At 38.6% G+C, this 18548-nt stretch overlaps 1 long non-coding RNA gene across 1 annotated transcript in view; it reads left to right on the top strand.

Moving 5' to 3' along the window:
* The first annotated feature begins 4497 nt into the window (after positions 1-4497).
* Positions 4498-18548, top strand: part of LOC105711620 (uncharacterized) — a 79079-nt gene continuing 65028 nt past the window's right edge. Inside the window, exons 1-5 of the long non-coding RNA XR_001106053.2 lie at positions 4498-4609; positions 7088-7203; positions 8336-8561; positions 9158-9350; positions 12634-12809. This is a non-coding gene — a long non-coding RNA (uncharacterized LOC105711620). The remainder of the gene's footprint in view (positions 4610-7087; positions 7204-8335; positions 8562-9157; positions 9351-12633; positions 12810-18548) is intronic.

Here is an 18548-nt window from a genome sequence, read left to right on the forward strand (position 1 = left end):
ACTCCCTACTAAGCAAGTATCTCTTACCATCTCAAATTTCATTTTTCTTATTAGTAAAATGAGTTATTGTTAGAAATGAAAAAATGTAACAGACAAAAGCTGCTAAAAATGGTAGCTATTTTCATTTTCGGATTTGTTCTAGTTGTTGTATAGTGTGCCTCTCAAGTAATTAACTGTTATTATTTTAATAATATAAAAGTATTGATATAATTAATATAATAAATCATGTATAATATAATTAATGTAATACAGGACTTTAGTAATTTGATAATACAAAAAGGCTGAGAGAGGCAATGAGCATTCAAGTTCTGACTTTTTCTTAGTCATCATTGTCTGGGGTAAATCTTAGCATTGGGCCTATGCAGTCAACCTCCAGTACCACCTGCCATTCACCTGGAGGCAGCTTCTGGAGCTCTTCAAATGTTGTCAGGGAAGGAATAACCATCCCCCACACTGCTGGCCCTGCAACCCCCACCTTATTAAGTGGTGGCATGTATCACAGTCCTAGGATGCTTCTGAGGAGAGAAATATGAGGCTGTGATTTTCCCAACAGACACAGCTGTCATCAAACTCTTTATGGAAAGCTGCTGTAGACAGGGACTGAAAAGAAGATGAAGGCTTTAACAGGATGTGAAATTACAGTGATAACAAGAGAGCACTAAAAGCATATGGCACTGGAAAGGATTTTCTGCATCCAAATTGAGAATCAGACCTTCATTTGGTTAGTCATCATTTTACCCCCACCACACCTCTGCTCTTTGAGCTGGTATTTTTGTAAATATTCAGATAGGACAAACAAGGTGATAAACGAGGTCATGGCTTTGCCAGAGGGACAGTCAGTGCTGGAATATAAACGTTGACTCTCCTTGACTTCTCCATGTCATTTGCCTTTTCTGGCCACACCTTTGGGTCTCAACCCGGGGTCTTGGACTATGATCCCATGCTCTAGCCATTCAGCTGTGTTGCATCTGAGTTTGATGTCTATAGAGTCACTGGTGCAATAATCATTAGTTGAGTGTTTAATCTGACTTTTATATGATCACCAGAGTAACAGTGAAAATGAGGCATTCAACAACTGTGGGTTGCATGTGAGTGACCTGAGAGCCATGTCTGAGACTCACTGCCCATGGCACATGACCTCACTGTTCCAATACCACCTGGTCAGGGCCAGGACCCTCTCCCCAGGCTGGAGCACCAACTCCCCCCATCATTTATGAGTACACAAAGACCCATCAGGATAATGCTTCTGTGCCTTTCAGACCTCCCATGTTCACCAACGTACCTTCCAGTGAACATAGTGGCATACAAATAACTGCAGAGGTAGAAGGATCCAAGTCCTTGGCCCAAATCTAGCAGGTTTAGATACCAGACCTTGCTCTACCACTTAGTTCACTGTATGAGCCTAGGCAAATTACTTAATTTATCTAGACCTCTATTTCTTCCAATGTGAATGTGGAATATTATCTGTCTCATAGAGGTCCAAGAATCAAAAAAATTATTGTATATGAAAATGCTTTGAAAAATAGAAAGCACTACTCAAGTAAGTACAGGTATTATTCAGTAGTCTACATAAACTGCAGGGAATTTTTTGTAGAAAAAATAAAACTTAATAAATATTAAATTATATTCATATTTTCATCCATCCATCCACCCACCCATCCATCCATCCATCCATCCATCCATCCATCTATCCATGCATACATACATTCATTCAGTAAAGTTGTATTAGACAACCAGTCTGGGGCAGGCACTGTATTGGTGTTAGGTAGATACAGGACTGTGAACAGTCAAGATATTATTCCTTGTATTAGTCAGGGTTCTTCAGAAAAAGAAAACTAAAGGGAAATACATATCTCAAAAGGAGATTTATTAGAAGTAATTAGCTCATGTGATTATGAAGGTGGGCAAGTCCTGAGATATGCAGGATGAGTCAACAAGTTGGAAACCCAGGAGAACTGATGGTTTAGTTCCAGTCTGACCTGGTGACCTTAAAATGAGGATTGACAGTGTAGCTGAAGGCCAGCAGTCTCAAGACCCAGGAAGCACCAATGTTTCAGTTTGAGTCTGAAGGCAAGATAAAAAAAGCCAGTGACCCAGTTCAAAGGCAGTCAGGCAGGAAGAATTCTCTCTTACCTAGGGGAGTCGGCCTTTCGTTCTCTGCAGGCCTGCACTTGGTTAGATGGGGCCTGTCACATTAGGGAGGGCACTCTGCTTTACTCAGTCTGCCAATTTGAACGTTAATCTCATCTAAAACACCCTCACAGAAACACCCAGAGTAACGTTTCACCAAATATCTGGGCCCTCCCTCAGTCCAATCAAGTTGGCACATAAAACTAATCATCACCTTCCTCATAGAGCTTACTGTCTATTGGGGAGAGAAGGACATAGTAAAGCAATAATCATGCAAACAAATTTATAATGAGAAAGTGTGCCGAGCGCTATGAAGGAAAAAGTGCAGGCTCCCTGGAGTGATGATAGCACTGGAGGCACATCAACATGAAACTTTAGTTGACTTGACTGATGTGGGGCAAGGGGAGTACATAGGGCACCTTCAGATAGGAGAGCACTCAGCAAATCCAAAGATCCAAAAGGTCAGTGTGGCTGGACCATAGCAAAGAAGAGGGATTATCTTGCCAATGTGAGCAGACAGAGGGAAGGTCACAGACAACTCCTAGGGTTCTGCTTTGAGAAGGCTGAAAAGTTTGAGGCTAATGAAGGAGGTATGAAATAGAAATTGCCAGACTGAGAGAATGACCTTACTAAAGAAATGTAATAATATGGTTGTGTGGTCTATTTAAGTTGAGCTAGAATAAATTCATAAACATTCTAATCTCTCAGGTTGCAAGATTTTTATAGCATTTTGTTTGACAATTTGATTGAGACATATAAATTAATTTTAACATTGATTATTGTGACTTTCCACTTCATACTGTTTGGCATGAATATTTCTACATGTTTGTATTCCATAATCTTGTTATTTTTAATAGTTGTGTAGTATTCCATGATGGTTTCCATGATGTTATTTCTGGCCTTTCTACACACTCCTGTGGCTTTTAGTTCTGTACACTGTTTTTCTGAAAAATAGTTCTGTTGAGAATATCTTTTAGAACAGTTTTATTTTCTTATGAGCTATTCTCTTAAGTTGCGTCCCCTCATGGGTCACTTCTCTATACATCACAGTCACTCCAGCACACAGCGTCTGTGGTGTGGTGCTTTGTTTGTCTTGCCTAGATGTGAGAAATTCCCATGGCACCAGCTGCTGCTGGGGAGTTGGCTGGGGAGGGGTAGCGGCAGGCAGAAAGAGGATGACCCTCATTAGGAGTTCAGAGAATGGGGGTTATTGTGTTACTGCACTGTATCCTCCAGGATGTGGCCTCTGTGTGTTCTGCACTGAGAACCTCCGTGGCCTTAGCATAACAGGGAGCTTATTCTCCTCCCCACCTTTGTCACCTCCCCCAAGGACCTATTAAGTTCCCAGTAAGTGTTGTTATATGTGGAACAAAGGATATGTAAGGTAGTGGTGATAACATAAATGATTGTTCATAAGTCTCTGGACTATAATTAAATGAAAGTTATGATTACATCATCTAAGGCAAATGATTCCCTGGTTGCCATCATTTTTGTTTATTCATTTATTTAACATATTCATTCTTAATTTCTACATATTACTGAGAAATCAGTCAGGGACCAGCTCATCAAGCCAAGCAGGTATCAGGGAAGTTTATACAACATCTCTTCCTTGCCTGATCATAGCACACCCACTCATTTGATCAAGTGTTTCTCTTAAGCACTTAGTGTTTTTAACACTGGCCAAAAAGTTAATGGAACAAAACAGAGTAACTGAACTCATTTGAGTTGGGACAAGGATAAAGTTTAAATTCGGTTGTCTAGGGTAAAAAAAATTATATTTCCTGTGTCAAACATAATATCATACAGTAATAATTTAGTCTAATGTTCTTGACAATTGGAGAATAAGTTCCAAAGGATTTCTCTATCTTATCAAAGCAAAGAAAGACAAATACGGAACATAGTAACCATTTTTCCCATTTACCCACAAAAGGCGTGTAGGAGAAGAGACAGGCTCCTGCCAGAATCTTAGCCATTTTGGTCAGAACCATCATCGCTGATGGCAGCAATGTCTGTAGTTAATAACAGCAATGATAGTAACATGTAAAAACCATGGAGTGTTAACTGTATGCTAGGCACAATGCTTTACATTGTATCTTTATCTTACTCCCATGAGGTGGGCTTTCTCAACATCACAAAGCTAGTGAGTGATGGACTCAAGATTCAAAGAGTGGACCCAAAGCCGGTGCTCCTAATCTCTCTCTACCCTGGTGATACAGTGGCTGGAAGCAGTGTGGGGTGGCAGGACAAACCCACACCAAGGGGTCAGAGCATTGCATTGAGAAGCACATGCCGTGTTAGCCTTGAATCTGTTAGGTAAATTGAATTAAGCTACATAATAATAATTATTATTATTTTGAGACAGGATCTTGCTCTGTCACCCAGCTGGAGTGCAGTGGTGTCATCTCAGCTCACTGCCACCTACACCTCCCAGATTCAAGTGATTCTCCTGCTTCAGCCTTCTGAGTAGCTAGGATTACAGGTATGTACCACCACACCTGGCTAATTTTTTATTTTTAGTAGAGATGGGGTTTCATCATGTTGGCTAGGCTGGTCTTGAATCCTGACCTCAGGTGATCCACCTGCCTCAGCCTCCCAAATGCTGGGATTACAGGTGTGATCCACCATGCCCAGCCCATATAAACTTCATGTTCCATTTTCTATAAAGCAGAAGAGATGTTCATGTTTTTTGTTTTTTGTTTTTTGTTTTTTGTTTTTTTTTGAGACGGAGTTTCGCTCTTGATACCCAGGCTGGAGTGCAATGGCGCGATCTCGGCTCACCGCAACCTCCGCTTCCTGGGTTCAGGCAATTCTCCTGCCTCAGCCTCCTGAGTAGCTGGGATTACAGGCACGCACCACCATGCCCAGCTAATTTTTTGTATTTTTAGTAGAGACGGGGTTTCACCATGTTGACCAGGATGGTCTCGATCTCTTGACCTTGTGATCCACCCACCTCAGCCTCCCAAAGTGCTAGGATTACAGGCGTGAGCCACCGCGCCCAGCCTTATGTTTTATAACTCCCATTGTGGGCATGCTAGATAAGTGTGGAAGTTCTTTGACAACCAGCCATAAAGTCCTACAGACATCTCGGATTTGTTATTTTGTATTGTGATTGCTATGATGATGATGTGGCAAGATTCTTATACTTAAAATATGAGACATGCAACAGCTGCTCTGCAGTGAGGTTACTCCAATGGGTTAAATTCAAATGTCTCATGCAGTGGAGTTGCGTTTCAAAATGAGTCATCTGATATGGTGATGTGCCAGGGAATCAGATACTTCACAGTCAGGAGGCAGCAGGAATCATATGTGTTGTGTATGTGACGTGACTGACGTGGTGACAGATAAATTCAAAGCATCAGCAGGCTCTCTAAACAAAGCTCCTTCTAGGAAAACTGTTCACTGTGGCAGGCTTCCTCCAGTGACCGCAGGCTGGGAATTGACCATAACAGATCATGATGTTGGTTCTAGAACAAGACTGAGGGGTGGAACAGGAGTCAGGGGGTCTTCAGAGTGTTCTTATTGACATTAGACCAACCAAGCCCCCACCATGCTTTGAGCAATCAGCATGTCTCAGGTCTTGGGGTTCTAGATGTTGGAATACATGGCATAACTGGTCCAGGTAGCAGGACATGGAGGCCAAGGAGGAAAATTTCATCTGTACTTTATGTAAACCCAGTAGACTGGTGATTTCAAACTCCAGAGAGACTAACATCCAACTGTTGGGTGCTACACTCACTACCGGGTGATGTGATTATTCATATCTGAAACCTCAGCATCATGCAATATATTCATGTAACAAATCTACACATGTATCCCTGAATCTAAAATAAAAGTTGAAATTATTATTTTTTTAAATTGTTCAACATATGGACACAGGGAGGGGACCATCACACACTGGGGTCTGTTATGGGGTGGGGGACTAGGGGAGGGATAGTGGCGGGTGGGGAGATTGGGGAGAGATAACATTAGGAGAAATACCTAATGTAGGTGATGGGAGGATGGAGGCAGCAAACCACCATGGCATGTGTATACCTATGTAACAGTCCTGCAAGATCTGCACATGTACTCCAGAACTTAAAGTAAAATAAAATAAAATAATTGTTGAAATGCAGATTTCTGGTCTCCATTCCCAGAGTTCTCTATTCCATTGGTTTAGGGTGGGGACCAATAATCTACATTCAACAAACCATTTAAGTGATTTTGATGCAGATAATGTATAATTTCCATTTTCAGGAAATAAAATGTAGTAGATACCAGACGGACTCTGGATGAGAGTGACCATAATAAAAACCAAAAAGCTAACATGTATTGAGCATTTACTATGAACTAGGTACTCTTGAAAGTGCTGTACAGCAATTAACTAATTCTCACTGCCATCCCATGAGCTATCCACTAATATTTCCTCCATTTTACAAACGGAAGACACTGGCACCTGTGATTTCATGTCCTGGTTTCCTGGTAAAATGTAAAAGTTTGAATGTGTCAGAAGAATTTTATAAGGTACGGGTAGATTGCTCAGATTTCACCTAGAGGGATAGCATATACTCCCATCACTCTAGTGTTATAATGTAGCCTGATTCTCATAGGAAAAATTCACAGCAGCCTGGTAGCTTAGGGTAGGGATGGAGCTTAGGAGAAATTGCCCACTGTTGCATATATCTCACAGGGTACAAACATTGAGACTAGAAGACATGAACTCCAATTATTTCTTGCCCTCTAAATGCTGAAATTGCCCTTACCCCAACCTTCTTTTCGGCTGGGATCTGTTGAAATGCTGCAAGCCTCAGCTTGCTAATCAGGTTTACAGAAAAAAAAAGATTTTAAGCCTCTACTAATTAAAGCTATAATGCTAACCATCTATAACCAGTTAACCATCATGACCAGTTAGCTCATTTAATTAGAGCCCACTGACAATAAGAGTGAACTCATCAAACCTAACATTTACTTTCTATTACAGAAGAATTTATTTGAATCTCTCTTTTCCTTTACTAAGAAAAATAAAGAAGCAGGAGACTTGGGGGACCCCTTAACTGGAGATAATTACTGGGACAAATCAGCCAGCACAAAGAGGAGGTAATATTTGAATGGTTGGTTAGAAATATTCTTTGTTGATTTATTATTCATGTACTGTGATTTAAAGAACCTTGAAGTTGCCTCAACATTGTTTAAAATTTTGGAGCTCCAGAATTCCAGATTTATGTTTCTAAGTGCCTGACTGCTAAGATGTTCCATTTGGTTGGTCAGTTAGGATCCCTTCCCCAAAACATCTCCCAAACCAACCCCATTGTATTCCCCACCAAATCTCTCTTCTCTGGATGACGCGATTTCTGTTCCTGATCTCATCGTTCTCCCAGTTCTGGTTCAGAAACACAGCCATCTTTGAATCCACCCTCCCCAGAGAGTTGATTTTAAGAGAAATTCACATATTTTCTCAGGTCAGCTTTTGCTCCTCCAGCAAAAAAGGCATCACTATCACCCACAGTTCAATCCCTTTTCATCTTGTGGGGTCTGGACCACATTCTGGAGCTTTCCTGACCAGCATCTTCTTCTTTTGTCTTGCAGATTCTTCTTCCTATAATGGCTCTGCCATATTGAAATGTCATTCTTTAGCTCAGACTTTCTCTGTGATTTTTATTGCCTCCTAAATAAAGTTCAAATTTACTAAACTCAAAATCTGGTGTACAAGTCCTTCTATAATCTTTTCCCATACTATTTGTCTAGCTTTGCTCTCTATTTAATCTTTAAAAAGTTTTTACTACTCACAGGGCCGACTTACCCATTAGATACGGGAAGTACAGCACCTAGGTCCCACATGCTTTTAGAGGTCCCAGATGTTTTAATTTCTTTTTCAATCAAAAGAAAAAAGAACACAATCCAAATTGGATTGTATTCATAATTATACCAACATAGTTATAAAACATAATTTTAATATTTTTTGGACAAAGAGATCCATAAAGCAAAAGTATCCAAGTCCCATGGAAGTCATGTGACTTTCCCTTGCAATAGAAAATATAAATTGAATAAATGAACTTTGGTGAAAGATTTAAAGACAAATAATAAATATGCATTCATTAAATGTAAAATAAATAAAATAAATCCATCAACCTTGTCTCAAAAAATGTTTGACTTTCATTTGTTCATTAATAACTCAACTATTCACTTATTCGATCAACTAATATTAACTGCACTCTTACTATTTTTCAAGCACTGAACAATCAGTCCTGGTTTCTGTTATCAGAGGCTTTTGATGCTACCTTTGGAGTCAGACAAGCGGACAGCCATATCAACAAAATGATTATAAATTATGACACACTATGATGGGAAAGAAGAAGGCAGAGAGAGAGGACATTGGCAGGAAGGAGTCCTACTGTAAATGTGGTGGTCAGAGAAGGACCTTTGTGAGAAACTGACACATAACCTCAGAGTTGAAGGTATGAGAAAGAGCTGGCCTTCCAGAGAGAAGTGGGAAGAGCACTTCAGCAGAATCTCTGGGGGAGACTTGGACATCTGGGTTGTTGCTCTGCTTTCTGGGTGCTTCTGATGAAGGAGGAGCCCCTACTCTTGGTCTTATCCTCAAGCACAGTATAAACTCTTCGTTTCCATGGTTTTGTTCATGCTGCTCCCTCGCCCTAGAATTTCTTCTCCTCTGCCTCCCTTTCTCTATTTTTCAAACCATACTCATCTTTTAAGACCGTGTTTAAATGCCACCACCAAGCCACTCTCCTGTCCACCTCCAGCATGCACCCCCTTCCTCTCCTTTGAAGCCCCCAGTCTGGTGCGTAGCATTTGTCATCCCCTGCCCTCTTCTCCCATATGTTTTATCTCTACTACTTGGTGGCAATTTCTTGGAGGTAAAGACTGTGTTTTATATCTTAGCATTCCTTGAAACACCTCCACAGTGACCTTCACACATTAGAAATTTAGTAAAAATTTTCCAGACATATGAAAAATGATTGAGTCCATGATTCCAAGGCACACTATGTATTCACATCATATTCTTGCAATCTCTCCCTTATTTCCTTTGCAGACAAGTGCAGCTATGACTGCTGCTGGGACCACAATACTGTGAGAGACTTTGCATATTTAAAAGGATGCTGAGAGAGGAGGAGGAATGATAAATGAGCTCGGGAAGATGTGATGTCTTCTGTGATGACACTAATAGATGGAATACAGAATTCAACTCCAATACTTAGGGTTGGAAACTAAACATAAACAAGCAGGCAAGGAAAATGAAAAGGGAATGTGTGTGTGTGTGTGTGTGTGTGTGTGTGTGTGTTTGTGTAGGTATGGTGAGAGTATATAAAATACATGAAAATATAAAAATCCAGATGCTGCTAAAGGGACAAACATGTAGGAATTTTACATTAGGGTTGTTCTGGTTTTCTTTTTCTTGCCTTATTAAAATTTAATGAGAAACAAGTCTCCAGAGATTTTTACAGTCTGGGAGACCACTGGCAAGACAACAAGCTTAGCATTATAGGTGGTCCCCCAGAAGGATCTAAATCAGAGCCTTCCTAGTGGACTGTCGGGCCAGGTGCAGCTGTAGAAAATGCATCTTCAGGAGTGGGGTGAAGCAATTCAATGGACTGGTAATGCAACAGGAGATAGAAGGAAACCATGCTCTCACTAAAGCATGGTGGGTCTTTTAAAAACGTTTAAAAAACGTTTTTAGGCCAGGCACAGTGGCTCACACCTGTAATCCCAGAGCTTTGGGTGGCTGAAGCCTTCCAAAAGGAGGATCCCTTGAGGCCAGAACTTCTAGACCAGCATGGCCTAACATAGCGAGACCCTATCTCTACAAAAAATAAAAATTAATTAGCCAGGCAGGTGGCAAGCACCTGTAGTCCCAGCTACTCAGGAGGCTAAGGCAGGAGGATCACTTGAACCCAAGAATTTGAGGTTGAAGTAAGCTATGATCATGCCATTGCACTCCAGCCTGGGTGACAGAGTGAGACTTCAATTCTTAAAAAAAAAGATTGTGTTACGCTTTTCGTTGCTGGGTTTTTAGAAGGAGGTTCTCAAGGTGGCAATCCAGAAACGTTCCGTTCTATTTGTCAGAAATGTGAAAGAATGGAGCAAAATTCCAAAGATAAAGGGAAAAATATGGCAATCAGGATAGCAAGAGCTGAACGAATGGTGTGAGTTTGAGGTGTTTTCAACTAATTTGTTTTAACATTGAGCTTTAAAAAAAAGTTAAGATAGGGAAGGATGGGGTGAAATATTGCCTGGTCTCCAATTGAAACACATGGGCATGAGATGTGGTGAAGTATTGCTAATGGGATGAAAAACTGGGGTGGGCCTGGTGTGTAGGAGCGCAGCATCCTGAGTCTCAGAAGTGATCCAGGTTAAAGGGCCTCTAGGGTGACACTGAGTGCCTTAGAAGAGCTACCTGCCTTGAGTGCCACTCATAGGTACTTTTCTATCCCCAGGTTGTCAGCTCTTCAGCTCTTTATTCACTCAACAAATATTTATTGATGGCCTACTAAATGACAGACCCTGGGTGGACAGCTGTGAAAAAAACAGACAAATGTCTCTGCCCTCATGGGATTCATAAAATAAAGGGTTAAGAATATAAGAATATATTATAAGAATAGTCCATGGTGAAAAACTGAAGCACAAGAATTTTCTTCATTGGTCTGTTGACCTATGTAGTGACGCCAGATCAAAACCCTGATCATCCCATTTACCTGCTGCCTGTTATTGTAAAGCCTTCTGCCATCTGTTATCACTTCTTACCATCTCTCCTCTGAGACCTATGATCCAAGCCATAGCCTCTTTTAAAATGTTGCATTGAAGTATAATTTTGATACCAAAAGGTTCACCTATTGTGAGTGTGTAATTCAATGATTTTTAATAAATGTATAGAGTTGTATGGTCTCATCATTACAATCCAGTTTTAGAACATTTCTGCCAGCCTAAAATGCTTCTTTGTGCCCATTTGCAATCAATTCTGCTTCAACTTTCAACCCCAGGAAACCACTGATCTGTTTTCCCTATCTATAGTTTTGCCTTTTCTGGACATTTTATATCGATGGAACCAAACAATATAGGTTGCATATTCCTAATCCCAAAATCCAAAATACTCAAAATTTGAAATGTTTTGAGCATGACATGACACCATAAATGAGAACAAAAAAGACGCCTGATTTCATTACACATGGACACCACAAGTGGAAAATTTCACACATGACCTCATTCACATGATGAGTTGCAGTCAGTCAAAATGCAGGCACGCAACACACAGTTTATTTAGCCTCCCCAAGAGAAAATAGACCCACCCTGCCCCCTTCAGCTGCAATATGTCTTTTCTACCCAATACCCGGATTCCCCCATACAGGCATACTCACAAAGGGCGATAAATTGACAGGTGCAGGCCGGATGTTCCAATAGCAAGTTCCCCATGATGCCCCAGAGGGAGCCAAGATGACATGCATACCTCACTGTGTTTTTTTGCTTACTCTATGCTCTGCAGTATAAAGATATTGTTGAAAATTTCAAAAAGATCTGCATGTGGGTAATAGTAATAAGAAAAAGAGAACACATTCATGTTTGTCTGTAGAACAGACACTGAACAGCAGTGTAAGTGTGAAATGTCTTATGGAAGGGTATGGTATTGGAATGATCACCATGTATGAAAACAAGGATAAACTGTGGAATTTTCATGCTCAAAGTGATGAGTAGAATTTGTTAAAAATAGGAAAACACTGTATAAAGTTAGGTCTTGATTGTCTGTTGAAAGAGTGGATCCATCAGCATTGCAGTGATCGCATGCCACTTAATAGTATGCTGACGGTGAAGCAAGCAAAGATCTATCAGGGTACTGAAAATGGAAAGGAATTGTGAATATTCAACAAGCTGGCTGCAGAAATTTAAGAAATGACATGGCATTAAATTTTTAAAGATTTATAGTGATAAAGCATCTGTTGATCATGAAGCAGTGGAAAAATTTATTGACAAGTTTGCCAATTTCACAACTGATTAAAATCTGACACCAGAACAAGTTGATAATACTGATGAAACACCACTCTTTTGGTGTTATTGTCCCAGAAATACATTGGCTATGACTGATGAGACACCCCCTATAAGAATTAAGGAAGCCAAGAACAGAATAACTCTACTGGGATGTGCTAATGCAGCAGGCGTGTGTTAGTATAAACTTGCTGTGATAGTCAAAAACTTGCATCCTCAATGTTTTCAAGAAGTGAATGTCTTACCAGTCCATTATTATGCTAACCAAAAGGCTTGTATTGCAAGGAACATCTTTTCTGATTGGTTTCAAAATGTTTTGTACCAGTAGCTTGTGCTCACTGTAGGGAAGCTGGACTAGATGATAACTGGAAGGGTTTGTTATTCCTTGACAACTGTTCTGCTCATCCTCCAGCTGAAATTCTCATCAAAATAGTGTTTATGCCATGGACTTTCCCCCAAATGTGACACAATTAGTTGACCATGTATCCTTAGATCAATGAAAAGTAAACATATAAACTTTTTTTTTTTTAACAGCATGCTAACAGCAGTGAACAGAGGTGTCGGTGTGGAAGCTTTCCAAAAGAAGTTCACCATGATGGATGCTATGTGTGCTGTTGCCAGTGCTTGGAACACAGTGACTAAAGACACAGTTGTACGTTTCTGGCACAACCTCTGGCCTGCAATGACGTTCAGTAATGATGATGAACAAGGTGGGTGACTTTGAAGGATTCCATATTTCAAGTGAGAAAAAAATGATATCTACCCTCCTTACATATGCAAAAAATATATCTTCAGATGTGTTGGAAGAAGTAGATATTTCAGATGTTTTAACATTCATAATAAGTCTCTAGTTGTTCATTCACTGATTGATGGTGAAATAGCTGAAATGGTTCTGAATTGAGGTGATGGCAACAATAGTAACAACGAAGATGACATTACTAACACTGCACAAAAAGTGTCTTAGAGAACATAGTGAAAACGTGTGACAGGCTTATTGAAGGACTAGAGCAGGATGCATTCACAAAAGAACAAGAAATCATGTCAGTTTATAAAATGAGAGAGATTTTTAGGACAAAAAACACTGTTAATGAGACCAATGACTTAAGGAAACATTTAAAAAATCTATCCAGAAGAACGCCTCCTCACTGCTAGGGCACTCATTTCCTGGTCCTTCAACTGCTTCTGATGTTTCTTCTTACAAAAAAAAAAAAAAAAAAAAAAAAAATACAGAGTACAGTAACCTTTTAATCAGAACACAGTACTTCAGGTGGAGACTCAAAGCCTGTTGTTTGTTGCTGCTGTTGTCTGACAGCTGTTACAGGGATTCTGGTGATGCTACTATGCTGCTTAGTTACCCTGAACACATTTTTTATGGTATTAAAGATAAATCATATTTTTATGGTATTAAAGATAAATCATATTTTTTTACTGTTAAGTACTTATGTGTGAATAAGTATAAGAATATGATTGCTTGTTGGTAGCGTTTACATTTAGACTCAGGAGAGGTAGTGATGCCAAACAGCCACAGATTGTCCACATGGGTGACTGAGATAGTGACACCTGTGCTTTCTGATGATTCAATGTACCTTTAAGCTATGTGTATAAGGTATATATGAAACATAAATGAATTTCGTGTTTAAACTTGGGTCCCATCTCCAAGATATCTCATTTTGTATATGCATATGTTCCAAAATCTGAAAAAAAAATCTGAAATCTGAAACACTTCTGGTTGCAAGAATTTTGGTTAAGAATACTCAATCCAGCCGGGCGCGGTGGCTCATGCCTGTAATCCCAGCACTTTGGGAGGCCGAGGCGGGTGGATCACGAGGTCAAGAGATCGAAACCATCCTGGTCAACATGGTGAAACCCCGTCTCTACTAAAAATACAAAAAATTAGCTGGGCATGGTGGCGCGTGCCTGTAATCCCAGCTACTCAGGAGGCTGAGGCAGGAGAATTGCCTGAAACCAGGAGGCGGAGGTTGCAGTGAGCCGAGATCACGCCATTGCACTCCAGCCTGGGTAACAAGAGCGAAACTCCGTCTCAAAAAAAAAAAAAAAAAAAAAAAAAAGAATACTCAATCTGCATGTATGTTTTGTATGTGGCTTCTTTAACCTAGAATAATGTTTTTAAGGTTTATCTATGTTGCAGCATATATCAATAGTTTGCTACTTTTCATTCTTTGAATAGTATTCCATTGCATGGAGATAGTATATGTTATTTATTCTTTCATCAGTTGATGAACACTTGGATTGTTTTCAGTTTGGGGATACTAAGACTATTAATACATAAATCTTTCATGGAAATATGTTTGCATTTCTCTTGTGTAGATATCTAATGTGGAATTGCTAGGTTGTATGGCAAATATGTGTTTAACTTTATGAGAAGCTGCCATGCTATTTTCTAAAGTGGCTCCGCCTTTTTCCATTCCCATACGTATGAGAGTTCTATTTCTCCACATTCTTATCAATACTGATTATCGTCTGTCTTTTAATTATTGCTATTCTAGTAAGAGTGTAGTCGTATCTTAGTTTGGTTTTGAATTTTATCTCCATAATGACTAATGATGTGAGCATTTTTTCCCATGAATTTATTAGTTATTCCCGTATTTTATTTGGAGAAATGTCTATTTAACTTTTTTGGTCATTTTTTTTCTTTTTTCTTTTGTTTTCAGTTTTTGTTTTTTGTTTTATTTTTCAGAGACAGGGTCTCACTCTGTTGCCCAGGCTGGAGTGCAGTGGTATGATCATAGCTCACTGAAACCTTGAACTCCTGGGCTCAAACAACCTCTCACTTCAATCTCCAAGTAGCTAGGACTACAGGTCTAATTACCCAGCTAATTAAAAAAAATGTTGAGATAGGGTCTTGTTATGTCATCTAGGCTGGTCTCAAACTTCAGGCCTCAAGTGATCCTCCCACCTTGGCCTCCGAAAGCACTGGCATTACAGGTGTGAGCCACCATGAGCATGAGCCACCAACCTTTTGGCCATTTTTTAATTAGGCTGCTTGTCTTCTTGTTATTGAGTTTTATTAGTTATTTATGTATTCTGGATACAATTTCCTTCATCAAATGCATGATTCACAAACTTTTCTCCAGTTTTTGCCTTCCCCTTTCATTGTCTAATGTTGCATTTTAGAAGAGCAAAAACTTTCATTTTGTTTAAGCTTTTTCTTTTCTGGATTATGCTTTTGCTTTCTTATCTAAGAAGTATTTGCCTAATCAATGCCACTGTTTTTTTCCCTGTTTACTTCTAAAAGTTTTACAACTTTACTTAGACATTAAGTCTATGATCCGTTTTGAATTAATTTTTGTGTATATTATGAGGTGTCTATATTCTTTTTTCTTTATGTTTTGCATATGAATATCTAACTGTCTCAGAACCATTAGTTGAAAGATTGTTCTTTTCTGAATTGAATTGCCCTAACACTTGCCAAAAATCAATTTACCATAAATAAAAGAATTTATTTCAGGACTCTCAATTCTATTCTATTGATCTGTGTACCTATCCTATGCCAATACGATATTGTCTTGATTATTGCAGCTTTATCGTAACTTTGAAATTGGTGAGCATAACTTCTCCAACTTTGTTATTTTTCAAGATTATTACAGCTATTCTAGGTTCTTTGCATTTTCATATGCATTTTAGAATGAGCTCATCAATGTCTACCAAAGAAATTGCTCTGCTAGAAATTTTAGAGATTGTGTTGACTCTATACATCATTCTAGGGAGAATTACTATCTCAAAAAAGATTGAATCTCCAATTTATTAACATGATATATAACTCCATGTATTTAGCAATGTTTCCTAGTTTTCATTGTACAAATCCCATCCTTGTATTTCTTTTTTTAAATTGATTTCTAAGTATTTTATTCTTTTTGATGCTATTATTAATGAAATTTTCTTAATTTTATTTTTGGGTTTTTCTTTGCTAAAACGATTGACCCTTGAACAACACAAGGGGTTAGGACACCAACCCCTGCATATTCAAAAATTGGCATATAACTCACTGTTGACCAAAGCCTTACTGACATAAACAGTCGTTAACACATATTTTATATGTATTAAATACTGTATTCTTACAAGAAAGTAAGCTAGAAAAAAGAAAATATTACTAAGAAAACAAAAAAAAGAGAAAAATTATCTTTATTATTCATTAAGTGAATCATCATAAAAGTCTTTATCCTTGTCATTTTCATGAGTAGGCTGAGGAGGAATAGGAAGAGGAGGAGTTAATCTCACTGTCTCAGGGGTGGCAGAGACGGAAGAAAGCCTGTGTACTAAGTGGACCCTTATAGAAATCTGTGTTGTTCAAGGATCGACTGTATATGAAATACAACTGATATTTGTAGATTGGTCCTGTATCTTGCAGCCTTGCTAAATTTATTAGTACTAATAGATTTTTTTAAATGTGTGGATTTATTGGGATTTCTTTTTTGCATACAAGATTATGTTGTCTATGAATAAAGACAGTATTACTTATTCCATTCTAATTAGAATAACTTTAAATTTTTTCTTCTTGCCTTATTGGCTGGAACTTTGGTACAATGTTGAATAAAAGGAGCAAGACTAGATAACTTTGCCTAATTCCCAATTTTAACAAGAAAACACTCAATTTTTATTATTAAGTAGGATATTTGCTATAGGTTGTTTATAGATTCCTTTGATCAAGTTAAAAAAGTTCCCTTGTATTCATACTTTGTTGATAGTTTTTTTAATCATTGATGGGTGTTGGATTTTTAAAATGCTTTTCTACATCTATTGAGATGATTATGTGGGTTTTCTTAATTCTATCAATATGGTATATTACACTAATTGATTTTTGAATACTAAACAACTTGAACTCTTTGGATAAATTCCACTTAGTGATGACATAGAATTCTTTTTATATGTTTCTAGATTCAGCATCTTAAAATTTTAAGGATTTTTACATCTGTGTTAAAAATGGATATCAGTTTGTGGTTTCTGTTTCTTGAGATGTCTTTGACTTTTGTATCAGGGTAATACTGGCTTCATAGAATGTATTTGGAAGTGTTTCCTTTTACTCTTTTCCAAAAGTGTGAAGAATTGGAATTACTGATTTTTAAAATATTTGTTAGAATTCATCATTGAAGTCATTTAGCTTATTTCTTTGTGGAAAGACTTTAAATTACCAATTCAATGTCTTTGCTTGCTGTAGATCGATTGATATTTTCTATCTCTTCTTGAGTCATTTTAGGTAATTTGAGTCTTTCTATAATTTTGTCCATTTTCTGTAAATTGTCTAATTTGCTGATAGGAAGTTGTTGATAGTGTTCACCTATAATCCTTCAATTTTAAGGTTGGCAGTGATTGCCCCACTTTTTTTCCTGATATTGGTAATCTGTGTCTTCTTTTATTTTTTGATCAGTCTAGTGAAAGATTTGTCAATTTTGTTTATTTTTTTCAAGAAATCACCTTTTGATTTCATTGATTTTTCTCTATTATTTTTCTCTTTTCTATCTCATTGTTTTCTACTTTTGTTTTTACTATTTCCTGTTTTCTGATTGCTTTGGGTTTAGTTAGCTTCTCTATTTCTAGTTTCCTATGGTGGGTGTTTATGTTATTTGTTTAATATCCCTCTTCTGTCCTGATGTAGGCATGTATAATTCTGTATTTCCTAAACTCTACTCACTGCTGTAGCTGTATCCCATTATTATTATTATTGTTTTTCTGAGGCGGAGTCTCACTCTGTCACCCAGGCTGCAGTGCAGTGGTGTGATCTCGACTCACTGAAACCTCTGCCTCCAGGATTCAAGTGATTTTTCTGCCTCAGTCTCCCGTGTAGCTGGGATTACAGGCACATATCACCACTCCTGGCTAATATTTTGTATTTTTAGTAGAGACAGGGTTTCACCGTGTTAGCCAGGATGACTCAATCTGACCTTGTGATACACCTGCCTTGGCCTCCCAAAGTGCTGGGATTACAGGTGTGAGCCACTGCGCCCGAACTGTATCCCATAATTTTTTTTTTTTTTTTTTGAGACGGAGTTTCACTCTTGTTACCCAGGCTGGAGTGCAATGGCGCGATCTCGGCTCACCGCAACCTCCGCCTCCTGGGTTCAGGCAATTCTGCCTCAGCCTCCTGAGTAGCTGGGATTACAGGCACGCGCCACCATGCCCAGCTAATTTTTTGTATTAGTAGAGACGGGGTTTCACCATGTTCTTCGCGATCCACCCGCCTCGGCCTCCCAAACTGCTGGGATTACAGGCTTGAGCCACCGCGCCCGGCCCATAATTTTTGATGATACGTTGAGTATTTGTTTTTGTTTAGCTCAAAAATTTAAAAATTTTCCTACCATTTTATTTGTCAAATAGTTTAGATAGAAGTATTTTATTCAGTTTTCAAGTATTTTGTGAATCCTCACACTTCCTTCTGTTGTTGATGTCTAATTTAATGACATTGTTTTTGAAGAACATATTTTTGATTATTT

The sequence above is a fragment of the Aotus nancymaae genome, unplaced genomic scaffold (assembly GCF_030222135.1).
Source record: "Aotus nancymaae isolate 86718 unplaced genomic scaffold, 86718_ANA_hifiasm-v0.15.2.pri h1tg000108l, whole genome shotgun sequence".
Lineage (NCBI taxonomy): Eukaryota > Metazoa > Chordata > Mammalia > Primates > Aotidae > Aotus > Aotus nancymaae.